The sequence below is a fragment of the Ochotona curzoniae genome, unplaced genomic scaffold (genome assembly GCF_017591425.1).
Source record: "Ochotona curzoniae isolate NIBS_2020 unplaced genomic scaffold, NIBS_Ocur_1.0 contig_2318, whole genome shotgun sequence".
In the NCBI taxonomy this organism is placed as follows: domain Eukaryota; kingdom Metazoa; phylum Chordata; class Mammalia; order Lagomorpha; family Ochotonidae; genus Ochotona; species Ochotona curzoniae.
Genome location: NW_024465419.1, coordinates 9857289 through 9870650, shown reverse-complemented (window position 1 = coordinate 9870650; position 13362 = coordinate 9857289). Strand labels below are relative to the sequence as shown.

The following is a 13362-nucleotide window of genomic DNA, read 5'->3' as shown; positions in this document are numbered from 1 at the left end:
TGCAGCCAGGAGCTTGGAACTCTGTCTGGGTCCCCCAATGGGTAGCAGCAGCTCAAGAACCTGGGCCATTTTCCACTGCCTCCCCAGGCGCATTAGCAAGAAGCTGGATTAAAAGTGGAGCAGCCAATATTTCAACAAATGTTCACACTGAATGCCAGAGTCACAGGCAGCAGCTTAATCCTGTGTACCATAATGCTGGTTCCTCTTCAATTATTTCAATGATAGATACTGAACTTTTGTAAATATCCATTTGAAATCTATGGAGATAACTGTAATACTCTTTGCATTAGACCTATGGATATATTGAATTACAATAATTTTCCCTCATTAAACTGTGATTATTAAAATAGATTACTAGATAATAGAGTATTCTTACAATAAGCTGTTGGTGTATGTTCATTAATATTTCTTTTGTATTTGCAACAGCGATCATATTTTAAGTGTCTTTTGTACTTGTTCTTTTTAACTTACATTGTGTATTTATTATTTCTTCTTTCACTAATTTGATCAGGTTATTAAACAGTTTGTAAATTTTACTGATTTCCTCAAAGAATCAGTCTTTGGGCTTGTATCCTCATTAACAATTTTTTATTGCATTTCATTTTATGACATCGTTTCATAGGCTCTGAGGTTCCCCTAACCCCTCCCCGTTTCCTTCCCCATGATGAATTACTCCACCTTATTGTAGTATTACAGTTCAAATCCAGTCATGCTTCTTTCATTGCAAGCATGTACCATGCATAGAGTCCAGAACAATTCAACAGTTTCTTGGGGAGACCATCTCTGGTCTAAAGGCAGAGCTGGCAGAATATCGTTCCGACCAATTAAAAGCCTTAGCATAACATCAACAGCAGTTTACAACATTATGGGGTTAATTTACATGGTATTTAATTTGTATGTAATATTCTCTTGCCTTCATTAGGTAATATTTTAGTTGAAACTTAGTTTATATTAAAGTCTTTAAGGTTTTTTTTTTTTTTAAGTTTGAGAGGCAAACAGAGAGTTCCTATTGCACTTCACTCCCCTTATGCTCTCAACAGTTGGTGTTAAAAAAAAAAGTTGGTGTTGAGCCAGGAAAAGGTTGGGAACTCAGAATTCAATCCATGTGCAAGTACATTGGGTAACAGGAACCTATTTAGTTGAACTACTGTCTACTTCCCAGGATACATATCAGCGAGAAGCTGGAATTTCAGCATCCCAATTCATGACTTAATAGCTAAACCAAATGTCTGCCTTTTATGAACTCTTTCTTGTGGGGCTGGAGCTGCGGCATAAGAGGCTCATTGTACCCCTAGGGTGATGGCATCCCATATGGTCATCAGTTTGAGTTTTGGCTGCTCCACTTTCATTTCAGCTCCTTGCTGGTGGCCTGGGAAAACAGCATAGGATGGCCACAAATACTTTGGTTTCCTATATCCTCATGGGAAACCAAAATAAACTCCTGTCTCCCAGCTTCATATCAGCCCATGTAAGATCTCTCTTTCTCTCTCTTCATAACTCTTTTAAGTAAAATAAAATAAAATAAAATAAAATAAATTTTTTTAAAAACTTGGTTATGATTATAATAGTGTCACCGACATGATTTTCTGACTAATGTTGTTTTAGTTTTTCTGATTCATAATTTCATTATCCAGACAGCCTCCCATCAAATTCAGTATTACCTCTTTATCATTTAAAATTTTCAATATTCTATTTATCTCCTTTCTCCTACACTGAAGACCATAATTATTCTTCTTTCTTCTATTTTCATTTTTAATTTTATGGTACAATTTCGTAGGCTCTGGGATTTCCATTACCTCCTCCACAAATTCTCTCCTCCCAACTGATTTCCCCCATACTATTATAATAGTATAGCATTTTACAAATAATCGTAAGTCAATCATTCTGTTACTTAGTGTATCCTTACATTGTAGGTACAGATGATGACAGACAGTCCAGCATCCTATTGTGAAGAAATATCCAACAGTTTCAAGGGAGTCCATCTTTGATTTGGAAGTAGAGAGTCATACTGCATTGTATCTTCACATCTGTATACAATAGTCTCTATCATACCATTGCTATGCATTCTTTTAAATGGAAAACCATAAAACAAAATCAACAATAGGGATAATGTTAAAAAAATTTATAACACCATGGAGTTAAACAACATGCTACTGTATAACCCATGTGTCGCTGAAGAAATGAAAAATAGAAGAAAAAACCTTCTTGGAGAAAATGCTGCTACTGTATGATCTATGAGTCACTGAATAATTTAGTAAGAGAAAAGAAACCATTTTGAAGAAATGAAAATAAAAACAAAAGTACCAAAACCCATGAGTTGTAACAAAAATAGTATTGAAAGGGCTATTGATTGTATATTTTGCATAAAGGTTGCCTTATATCAGAGATAATATATGGTATTTGTCTTTTTGGGATTGACTTATTTCACTGAGTATAATGGTCTCTAGCTGGGACCATTTGGTTGCATCTGAAATAAGATTTTTCTTTTACTTTAATGTTTTTCCTCAGTCTGTCATCCCATTTCTGATCATCTCTAATTCTAATTTATGTTGGTTTTGTGTAATTATTTTACATGTTGTACTTCATTTTACTGTATATATTAAATGTTATGTGCTGCTGTATTTTATTTATACATTATTGAGTTATATATAGCTTTTCAAATATTTCTCAAATGTTGTTATAAAATAGTGTATTAAAATTTTCATTCCTGTTTGAGCATATCCATCTGGCTTAAGAATGATGTTCTTTCTCTCTCTCCCGCTCTTTCTCCCTCTCTCTCTCTCTTTCTATTTTCCTCATAAGCTCCTTCTAGTTACTTTTGTTTGAGTTTAGTTTTGCTATTTTTATGTTCATTATTTTCTGTGATTTTTTTTCAAGAAAAAGGCATGACACTGAGTAGTTATTTCAACTTCAGAATTCCCTCTTCTATTTTTTGTGCTTTTTTTCATTCTTTTACTTTTTGATTTTCATTAATTTATTCACTTTGGAATGTGTGTGTATTTGTGTATGTAGCTAGATGGATACATAGATAGGTAGCTATATGATAGAAATAGATGGATGGATAGATAGATAGATAGATAGATAGATAGATAGATAGATAGATAGATGATACGGTTGACAGAAAATTATTCAACCATTAAAAATAAAAGCTTGACATTCATAGCAATTGGGAGACATCATGTTATTTAAAGTAAGTCAGATCGATTGCTTCTCAGCCTTTTGGCTAAGATCAAGTGTAGTAAGTCAGGTCAAGACAGAAATACTGCTTGTTCTCACTTATTTGTGGACCAAAAGGCGGTTCATTATATCTGTTTACTTCCGGTGCAATATATCACAGAGGGAAACCATAGTCTACAACAATTTAGTATATATTTAAAAACAATTGGAAGAGTCTGAAGTTTCCCAACACATAGAAACAAGATATGTTTGAAGAGACATAAACACAAATTGCCTTGATTGGATCATTACATATTTTATGCATATATCAAATGAACTTGCTATGCCTTATAAAATGTACACATATTGTGTATCAATGAAAAATTTCAAGGTAAGTGTCAGCAATTTCAGAAAGAAACAATGGTTTGCTTTCTTAGATTGTATTTTCACTTTTACTTGGACCTCCCTGTGTCTTTATTCCTAAAGTTCCTCACTGGTTTGTTTTAGTTCCAGCAACTTCTTTGTGGTGTAAAATCCTGTCCTCCTAGGGGAGCCATGAAGGGCAGCTGGGGGAGTTCCAGAGTTTGGACTGATCCAATGACTTCAAATCTTCCTGCTAGCCCCTTGTTTTCAGCTGCTAGTGAGTTGGGGATAATGTCTTTCAATTACACCTCCTGTTCTCAGTTTGGCCTGCTTGAGTCTGGGAATTTATGAAATATCTAATTTTTTTGAAAATATATTTATTTATTTTTATTAAAACGTCAGATCCACAGGCAGGAGAGACAGAGAGAAAGATCTTCCATTCACCGGCTCACTCCTCAAGTGGCTGCAATGGCCAGAGCTGAGCTCCAATCCAAAGCCAGGAGCCAGGAACTTCTTCCAGGTCTTCATATGCGTACAGCATCCCAAGGCTTTGGGCCATCCCAGACTGCTTTCCCAGGCCACAAGCAGGGAGCTGGAAGGAAAGTGTAGTATCTGGGATATGAAACTGGCGAACACATGGGATCCTGGTGCATGCAAGGCAAGGACTCCAGTCACCAGTCTGCCATGACATGCCCTGTTGTTTCATTTTTACTGTAACTGATATCCCTGGGAACCTGGCTTTGTTATTTAGTTACTCATTTTTACTGTGTGGATTTGGAAATGCTAAAGTAAAACATTACAAGCAAAACAAAAAATAATCCACCCCTCAAGACACTGTGATTTTTATCCCAGAATCCCTCTTTAGATTTTCTTCTTGCAAGTTTTGTCATTGGTGATAGTATAATATCCCAAGACTATTTTAAAAACATTTTCAAGAACAATGTATCTTTCAGTTTTAGTTTTTATGATTGAATTTCTACTATAATGTGACTATTTTTTGTTACTGTGCTCATGGTGCAAAGACTTTCTTTTAACCATTTTATCATTATTATTAAATGTACTCTTTAGCATTACAAAACTCCCTTTTAAATTTTATTTAACTACCCCTCACCTAAATTAAAATTGAATTTAAGAGGATGCATGGATTTATGTGACTGGATTACAGAGAGACTGGAAGACACAGGGAGAAAGAATTTTTCCATCTGCTGGTTTACTTCTTAGATGGCTATGATACTCAGGGCTGACCCAAGATGAAACCAAGAGCTTGAGACTCAGGTCTCCCACATGTGTGACAGGGGCACAAACACTTGGGTCATAACCTGCTGCTTTCCTAGGTTTCTGAGCAGGGAAATGCATTGGAAGTGAAGCAACTGGAACTCAAACCAGCTCTCATATGGAATGTCTGGGTCACAGGCAACAGCTTAACCTCCTGTGCCACTATGATATTCCCTACAATCACTCTTCATATTTCCCACAATATTTTTAATTTCAACAATGAAGTAGCTGATATTCATATTTGTGGTAGGCAATTGGCCCCCAAATTCATGAATGTTCTATTACAAAACAAGAGGAATTAAGGTTGAAGATTGAATTAACATCACTGTTTAGACAAGTTTAAAATTGGGAGTGAATCCAAAATTACCCAGATACACCCAATCTAATTCCAAAGACCCAAACAGGAAAAGAGGCAGAATGTCAGAGCACCGATCCAAGTTTTGTCACTGAACAAGACACTGTCATCCAGTGCAGGTTTAAAGACGCCCACAAGCCATGAGCCTTTAGAAGCTGGGAAACAGGAGGAAACTCTCTCTTTTAGAACCTAGCAAGGAAAAGGAAGTTCTCCAACACCTCTTTTCATGCTTTGGATCTGCAAATGTGTGAGACAATGTGTGTGTGCTATTCTACGTGACTAAGTTACAGCAGCCACAGGAAGGGAAGACAATATTCTCCACAACCTTACCCACAGTTTCTGGGTAGCTTGCTCCCTGTGTGGCTCCACATGCCTCTATTATTCCCGGCCTCCTATAAGAATAACTCCTTTACACTTCTTGGATTTTCGTACCTGAAAATCTGTATTCCCATAGTTTTGAACGTGTCGGAGGGGGAGGGGACCACAGAACTCTAGTTAAGTGTTTTCCTTTAAACAATTTATAGATGTTGCTTCTTGGTCTTTGGGTGTGCATGATTTCTGATGAGCAGAATGGTGTCATTCAAATTTTTGTTTGTTTGGACATAGTGTGTCTTTCCCCCTTCTTATTGCCATTAGAATCATTCTCTGCATCGTTGGTTCTGAGCAATTCATTACTTACCTTAGTTTAGTTTCCAGTATGTTTACTTTACATATTGTTCATTAACCATTTTGGGGCAGACATGTCACAGTTTTCAAAAAAATTATAAATATTTCAGTCACTTAAAAATGTTTAGATCTCTGTTTTTAAAGACTTCCTTTGTACTAGGCCATCTGATTGTGTCCCAGATGCCATAAGGACGCTTAGAATTTCTTTTGTTTCACTCTGTGTTTTCATTTGGGCAGGTTCTGTTGCTAACTGTTCAGATTTATTACTCTTTTATTCTTTAGTGTATATCCTATTAACACCATCTGAGGTCTTTCATTCATATATTTCATTCTTCTTCCCTATCTGTTCCATTGGATTAATTAAAAATTAAATATACGTACTTCCCTCTCACTAATGTTTATGCTTCCCTTTATATTATTCAAAATATTTGTCATATTTACAAATATTGTCATATTTACAAAGCTTTTAGAAGTATTGTGTGATACAGAATTCTCTCTGTCATATCTGGATTTGTTTATAAGAATCAAATTTTCTCTTAAACATAGCATATATTTACTTGCTTCTTGGAATGAATTTCTGTTCATTTTGATTGGATTCTAGGTATGATGACTAATGCATTGTTGAAGGGTGTGCTTTGCTGTATTCTCTTGGTGGATCTTTCAGTATACAAGTTAGCTCTTTTGATTTAGTTCGATCTGTTTGTAGCACACCTCCAACTTCTGTTATCAAACACAAAGCACCCTTTATTTTAGGAATGTTTTAATGTGATTACACTGGCTCTCTTTAATGAACTCCATGCATTTTTTTGTTCTACTCTCTTTTTCCCTTGCCCTGGGAAAATTCTGTTCATGTATGTGCATGTGATTGTTCAACCGTGTTTTAAGAGAACTTTTTAAATATTTTCAGAGATTTTACTCTGGGCATCTTCTCCTGTACTCGGCAAATTCTAGACATCAGATTCTCCCTGAACTACACTGTATTTCTTCTACTCAGTAATACTGGCAGATTTTAGGTAAATGTTCTCCGAGCTGCATTCTAACTGCTTCCAGAAAGTTGTTGGAATTATTCAGCTCACCTAATTTTATTCCCTTTTCACAGAAATCAGTGCTGTGTTGCTGTTGGCTAACATCTGAAAACAGTAGTCTAATATATTTGTTCTAGATTTCTATTAGGAAACCAATTTCAATGCTAATCCTGCAAGGGAAGAAACAAGTCTTTCTTACTCTTTGAAAGATAAATTTTTCTAGTCTGACAACTTGGAGAGAATCTTGCTTCCATATATTATGATGGCTTGTGAAAAACTATTTTTGTACACACGTGTGTGTGTGTGTGTGTGTGTGTGTGTGTGTGTGTGTGTTTGGGAAAGAGAAAGGGAAGATTTCTGGCTTTAGATGCTAGTTTGGTTTCTCTTAAAATCACAGCATGAGACTAGTTCTTGGATGCAGATAGTTTATTTGGAACACAGTTCCATGAAATGATATGAGGTAGTGGGGAGAGTGAGACAGCTGAGAAAAACAACCCGGGTGGAAAATGGAGTGTGATTGTGCTCTGATCTCTAAGAAATATACAGAGCTATATATCAAAAGGATTGCAAGCTGGGTTTCCCTGGGAGCATCAGCTCTTCAGTCCTCCCAGGCTGTATCTGTGCCTGTAGCAGCCTTGGCAATGGGGAAGGGCCTATGGTAAGAATATGTGAAGCAACCAGCCACGCTCTCCGACTGGGTGCTGGCAGTGCTAAGGGGAGTCAGAGATATTCCCCAGAGCTACAGCTGCTGAAGTGAAAGGTGAGCCAAGGAGTTGTGAACAGGCAGCAGAAACATCTGCCTCAGTGGCCATCTGGCCAATCAGAATGCAGTATGTCCTCAAGATGAGACCCTGAAAGAAAGTTAGAGCAAGCTGTAAGCAAGGCTTAATCTTAACGTAGTTTCCTGTTGAGATCCGTAACCTTGGAGATGAAGAGATCCTATGGCAAGGCTATAAATTTAATCATTTACACATTTGCCATCAGAGGAAAACAAGTTAAAAATTAGAGCAGAGCAAAGATCTGGTGGTGGGTGGAGCACTCATTTGATACAAAACGGCCAGGGCTCCCTTGGGAAACAGACTTCCTTTGGCTTGGATTCTAGAACCTCTTTTCAACCATTTAATGTTCTGCGCCTTTTCCCTCACTCCTAGACTTCCGGTGTCTTTTTGCTCCACAAGGCAATACTGTTAAGTATAGCTCCAGTGGAAAATAACCTTAAGCCCTCAGATTTATCCTGTCCAACCAGATGCTGACCTGTTGTCATCACTGAAGAATACTTTTAGAAAGACTTCATGTCTATTAAAAAGCTACAGAGCACTAACAGGAAAAAAGATTTAACAACCTGCTGTTGCCCAGATTCTTAATCTCCATTTCTTCCATGTAAGAGGATATGTTTTTCACTGCAATTCCTGCTGCTTAGCATACCAAGTCAACTTTACAATTGCACATAACATCTCCCCCTTAGAACTCACCCTTCTTCTCAAGAACTCAAATCCTAATTCCAAAGTCTTCCCTAGATCAAAATCATCAGCCTTAAGCTCTTGATCTCCGAGTTAACACGCAACAGTGTGTTCTTGGAGAGGGCATTTTGCCATGACAACCGGACTTCTGCTGTGCTCACAAAACAAGTTAGTGCCTATGTTCGTGAGGAAGGTGTCATGTCGGTTTAGGAATCCTCTCTAGAATCCTCTCGTAACAGAACTTTAGTCTCTGATTACACTGGAGGAGGGGACTCCCACTATTAAAATGGTCCCTCTTCCTTCTGTGACCTATCTTAACTTCTGAAGAAACAACTGACAATGCTCGTAACGCCTCAGAATCTGTACAATTTCAGAACAGAGAAGATTGGATAATCACATTAGCCAGGTCATCTTGTATTAGGGTAGGAATTAAAGTCAGAATGTCACACCCAGTGATTCAAATTGTACAGCCTTAAAATGTAAGGAACATTTACATTTGAAAAGAAAAACCAAGGGTCCCAGAGAGACTGTGAATACCTCCAGCACCAACACCAGAGATCTAGAACTACAAACAAAACTGCTAGCAGCAGCTTCCAGGATGGGATGAGACCAATTTGGAATGGTAGGTTCATGTCCACAATTTTAGATTTTTTTTTAAAAAAGATTTATTTGAAGCAGTTACAGGAAAGAGTATGGGGAGAGAGATCTTCCATCCACTGATTCACTCCCTGAATGGCTACAACAGAAAGGGCTGGGTCAGACCAAAACCGGGAGCTTATACTGAATCACCTACATGGGTGCGAATGTTCAAAGACTTGGGCCATCTCTCACTGCTTTCCCAGGCACATTAGTAGAGAGGTAGATTGGAAGTGGAGCAGACAGGACTCCAACCAGTGTGGCACTGCTGTAGGTTCTAAAAGGCAGGATTTTCCTAGTGAATTGTGGCCAGTTGGAAGCGATGCGTAGAATAATACAGGACAGAGTAGGTTTGATTGGTTACTTGAACTGGAACTGAGCTGGCATGGACAAATTCTTCTCGTGTTCTGCTTTGAATTGAGATGGAGGACCCTATCCAGACAGTAAGCACACTGAGGATAATGTTGTGTCACATAACTTTCTATAACCAACATACCACCCAGACCATGTTTTGCTCACTGCATGTTTCCTAACTGCCTGAAAACCCTCCTAACGTATCAGCCAGCTCATTCACTCTGGCATAAATAACGCTAAGTGCTAGTTCATGTAAACTACATTTGACAAATCGGTGTTAAATGTTTTATGATTTATTATACCTGGCAATATTTACAAAACCCATTTTACTCTTTAAAAAGTAAATCAAGAACATATTTGTAGGAGGTGTGTGAATTTTAAATCACTTTCACCCACATTAAATGGTCTCATTTAATTTAATGAGAATACTCTCATTTCCATTAGGAAGTTTTCCCATGTTTTACTACCTCAGTGCCCTAAAGAGAAAGGCAAGTTTATATTTCAGCACAGGGGCAGAGTTCCATCGGTCCCGGACTGCCTGTGTTACAACAAAAATTCCATCCTGCATTGATTACTGATCTCAATAAACACATGATGAAGACTTTTATAGTCACCAGTGCTTGGGAATGCTTAGAAAATATAATGAAAAATATTTAATATTGTCATGTGATTACTCCTTAGGTTTTGTTTGTTTTAAAGAGTTGGTTAAACTGCAGTGTTTACTTCCACTATCTCCCAGCACTGTGGTTATTGTAAATTTGAGATGCACATAACTTTCGAGAGCAGCCGAGCAGCCCAACTTTGATGCTTTCCAGATGACTGGGTGTCAGGCGAAGTGATCTCTCAATCTCAAGGCCATAGGTGCTTGAGGTGGACAGTGAGGACAGGCACATTCATTTTGCATGGAACATCCCTGCCAAGATATCACATGTACTGGATATTGAAAATACAGAAACTTGAACTTGAGGGGAGAATGATATTTATGGACTACAGACTGTGTATGTATGTGTGTGTGTGCGCGTGTGTGTCTGTGTGTATACGCATGTGCATGTGTAGGACTGAAGATACAACAGACAACTTCTACCATAATTCTTGAATTGGTCTTTCTTAGGGCAACAATCTGAAAACCATGTCTATTTTTGAAATGAATAATGAGTTTTTGGATGGTCAATGTTGTGATGAGGAAGGTGATAGTTTTCTTTCATGAATTTTTCAAATATTCTAAATGCGAAAATACAACCCCCCACGAGCATGACAGAACAACCAGGGAGAGCGGTGTGATACTCATCTGAGGGGTTCCAAGAGTGTCAGCATGGCAAGGCTGAACCACATTGCCCAGAATTGCCTTTTGTACGTTTCCAGTAAGGGTGGGCCACTGGAAGGAAGCAGGAACTCGAGAGGGTGGGCATAAAAGCTGCCTGGTAGCTGTCCTTATCTTTGCTCATCAACTGACTCCCTTCAAGGACCTGAACACACCATTATTTGTGTCAAAGATCATGAGAACAGTCATAGGGTTCAGCTGCTGTGTGTGAAACTCTAGCTCATGTCTGTGGCTTCCGCCACCTTCCTTCCGCCTTCCCTTGTTTACTGCCTCTTCTGTGGACTTCAAGCTCCAGGGAGAAAGAGAGGGAGAGAGAAGAAAGAGAGAGATTAGTGTGTCAGAGAAGCAGAACCCCAGGTTGCAAAGTCGACCCTCAGTGTGCATGGACTCTACACCTGTGGGTTTAACACACTAGGTCTTCAAAACGTGTTGAGACTAAACTGAGCACAGGAAGGCATTCTTACATAATACAGTGTAACAACTGCTTGCTTAGTTTTTACATTGTTTTAGGTGCTGTAAGTAATCTAGAGATGATTCTTAGTATACAGGAGGATGTGCATAGGTTTATGTGCAAACACTGTGTCACTTTATATAAGGAAGGAACATCTTTGGATTTTAGCATCTATAGGAGGACTGGAACCATTTACTTATGAATAAGGCAAGATGATTGTAAACATACACAAACACATATGTATGTTCACAAAAACATAGAGATCTACACATAGCACACCCATATATGTGCATGCACATACATACATACATGTACAGTCATATATGTGTGCACAACATGTCTATGCATATGCACATTATGTGTAGACACAGACATACTTGTGTGCATGTGTCTGTACTGTGGGTTTAGTACTCCAAGGGAATCCTGACTAATTTGCCATCTGTGTATGTCATCCAGTATTCAGAGTTTGAGTTTACACTCAGACTTGCTATTGGTTTTTTTTTGTCATTGTTGAAATATTCTTTATTGCATTTTGGGTAATCTGCATTAATGAAAATGCCCTTGCAGTGGTTTTTCAACCCCTCCCTTCAGAGACGACTTTAAAAGAGCTGCAATTGTGAAATCTGGGAAGAGTTCCAAGGCTCTTTCATTAACCTCTCTTCGCTCCTCTTCTCTGCTGCTGTCCCTCTACTGTCGGGTCTACTTCATATCTACAGAAAGGAGTTTATGCTTAAGAAAGTGACTGTAGAAGTAACATCTTTATGTATTCTCTCATGTGTCCATCCAACTTAAAAGAAGAAAACCAAGAAAGAATTTTTCCAGTGATTGATACTGAGAACTTGGTCTGAAACTTGAAAATGAAAATTATGTTTAGTCTTGCACATGGGAAGTTGGCTCAGTTCTCTCATGATTTCTTTTCCTCATTGACCTCATACTAGGGATGCAGCGACATCCTTGGAGGTAGGGTTCCAGATCTGAAGATCTGGTTCATTAACTCCTCTGCTACCTTATTACTCAGAAGTGGGGACATGTGGAATGTTATTGATAGGTTGGCTGCTATATGAATAAACGAAGAGTGATCCAGCTTTCTCATCCAAATCAACATTGGCTCAGTGATGCTGACAGTAGCAAAACTTGCTTGCTTGTGAATGCCTTCAGCCATAGGCAGCAGAGCTGTTCTGTCTTGTAAACTGATGTGGTGCTCTGTCATTAATGTCATGGCACTCATCCTGGGGTTTCCAGCTGTTTGGGGGCCAGATGTGAAGGCACTTTGAGCTTGATTTCATTTGGAGCTTCTTGAAAGCCAATCCCCTTTCTAAGAATTTAAACCATAGTAACAGCTCACATTTACAAAGTGCTGGTTCAGGCTTGGTGCCAAGCATTTTACAGGCATTTTCTCATTAGATCAACTCTCTGGAGGAAGGTATTATTATCCCCATGTTAGAATGGAGAGCTCTGATTACCCAAGGGAACTAAACAACTTGTCTGAAAGTCACATGACGGATAATGTGAGCACAGACTTGAACCCTGGATGTTGCATGTCAAGTTCAAGTGTGTAATCACTATGTTAGGCTGGCAACTGGAAGCCTGTCCTGTGAGAAGGAGTGAAATACACCACAGTGCTGACTTATAGCAAAAGAAGAGAAACTTACCCTTCTTCATTCCACAACTCACCTCACTCCTAAATCTCACCTCTAAATCTAAACTTTATCTTAGTGTCACAGAATAAATGGGAGAATAAAGCTACACATTTATCACCTCCTCAAAGCCAAGGAAAAAATGATGTATTCAGCAGCTAAGAGGGTACCACACAGGGACTGCAGGCCATCTCTGCCTCCCCCACCTTGGGGCCCAGGTCTCTGCTCCTGCAGTAGGTTAAATTCTTGGTGGTGATTCTCTGAAGTTTCACCAAACATATTTTCTCCAACTATTAAATTACTATTAAATTAGGGGGCGGGAGTGAGGCAGGGAAAAGATTCTACTCCTGCTGGCAAGACAAGCAAACAAAACAAATCTAGTCCACATGATTCCAGTCAGATATGTTAAATTCTCTCTTACCTACCCACAACACACATTTTCTGCTGCATGTCAAATTGTCAGGGTTCATCCTGCTAAGTGGGGGCTTGGGGACAAAAGCCAGTCACACAGACTGCTTTTGGGGCCTGCAGCCTCACTTGGACTGGACCCACCGCTCAGCCTGTTTTTCTGGATCTCATTAGCAGTCTTGCTGTCTCTGATTGATAACAAAATTAAATAATGATGAGGATTCTTTGAAAAAGTATGCATTTATTTGAAAGGCA

General features: G+C 38.6%; 1 pseudogene; it reads left to right on the top strand.

Annotated features, from left to right (window-relative positions):
* Window positions 1-3203: 3203 nt before the first annotated feature.
* Window positions 3204-3349, top strand: LOC121151395 (annotated as a pseudogene).
* Window positions 3350-13362: the final 10013 nt, after the last annotated feature.